Source organism: Sminthopsis crassicaudata, chromosome 4, assembly GCF_048593235.1.
Source record: "Sminthopsis crassicaudata isolate SCR6 chromosome 4, ASM4859323v1, whole genome shotgun sequence".
Classification (NCBI taxonomy): domain Eukaryota; kingdom Metazoa; phylum Chordata; class Mammalia; order Dasyuromorphia; family Dasyuridae; genus Sminthopsis; species Sminthopsis crassicaudata.
In genome coordinates, this window is record NC_133620.1 from 222,995,712 (window position 1) to 222,997,120 (window position 1,409).

Genomic DNA, 1,409 nt, shown 5'->3' on the forward strand with positions numbered 1-1,409 from the left:
CTACCTATGGAAGAGCAGTATTTCTCTAATATGTACTGACTATATTTTATTCCTATTATATAATTAAACTTACACAAAGAAGAAATATTCAATCATGCCCATAATTTTCAAAATTCAAAATTGCAATCAAATAAAACCCTAGATTATCATACAGGACCCAAAGTGACCTTGGAAGCTGCTTTATCATTTCATATGATGACTTTAAAAGAATAAGACATTCATATTCAATTTCTCCCAGATTTATAGAAAAATTAGTATGGTTCAATTTCCTGGGGAAATGAGCAAAGGAGTATATGAAATTTAAATTAAACAATGGTATATGCATTTCTATCGTGCACACACACACCTACATACACACACACACATACACACATGCCTTGATCAACAGCAACGAAAAATGTATCAAGTCACCAAAGAACATTTATTCATTAAACAATTGAAGAATTCTCCAATAAATTACAATAAACTTAATATTTGTAGTGTGAATGGACTCAGTAAAATCTAAATAGCTAACATTTGTATGTTACCATATCTAGCTAAATGGGTCATGGTAATTAAATACTACTTTCAGTCTTTTATTCAAATAACTCAATAGGATTTAAAACTAGAAAGAACTTTTAAAGTCATCATTTTAAACTACCTGTTCCTCCCCTCCCCTACTCCCTATCCATTTTACTAATGAAGAACCTGCAACTGGTTAAAAAAAAAAATGAATTTTTCAAGGTCACACAAGTTTTAAGGACAGCTAGGTGACACTGTGGATAGAACACTGCTTTTGGAGTGAGAAAGTCCTAAGTTCAAATTTGACCTCAGATATTAGTGACAAGACCCTAGGCAAGTCATTCTATCCTATTTGCCTCACTTTCCTCATCTGCAAAAAAAGAAGAAAGAAAGGAAGGAAGGAAGGAAGGAAGGAAGGAAGGAAGGAAGGAAGGAAGGAAGGAAGGAAGGAAGGAAGGAAGGAAGGAAGGAAGGAAGGAAGGAAGGAAGGAAGGAAGAAACTAGAGAAGGAAATGACAAACCATTCCACAGTATCTTTGCCAGGGAAATTCCAAAGGGGAGTTTTGAAGAGTAAGACATAAATGAAATGACTAAGAGACAAGAGATAGATATAAATGGAGAAACTCACCCCCCCTACCAGGTATACCCAATTCCTGAAGCCCTAGAAATAATCAGGGGTGAGGGCAGGCAGTGGGCAAGTAGGTAAAGCCCTAAGTGAGAATTTCCAATAAGTGGGACCTTTGGAGAATCAAATGAACAGATGTAGATATATCCAGTGGATGATTGTGAAACACAATGAAGGCAAGCCAGAAGACTTTGTGGGAAGACAGAGATGGAGAAAAAAAACAGAGATAGAGACAGAAACAAACAGAGACAGAGAGATAGCAACAGAGACTAAGAAAGAGACA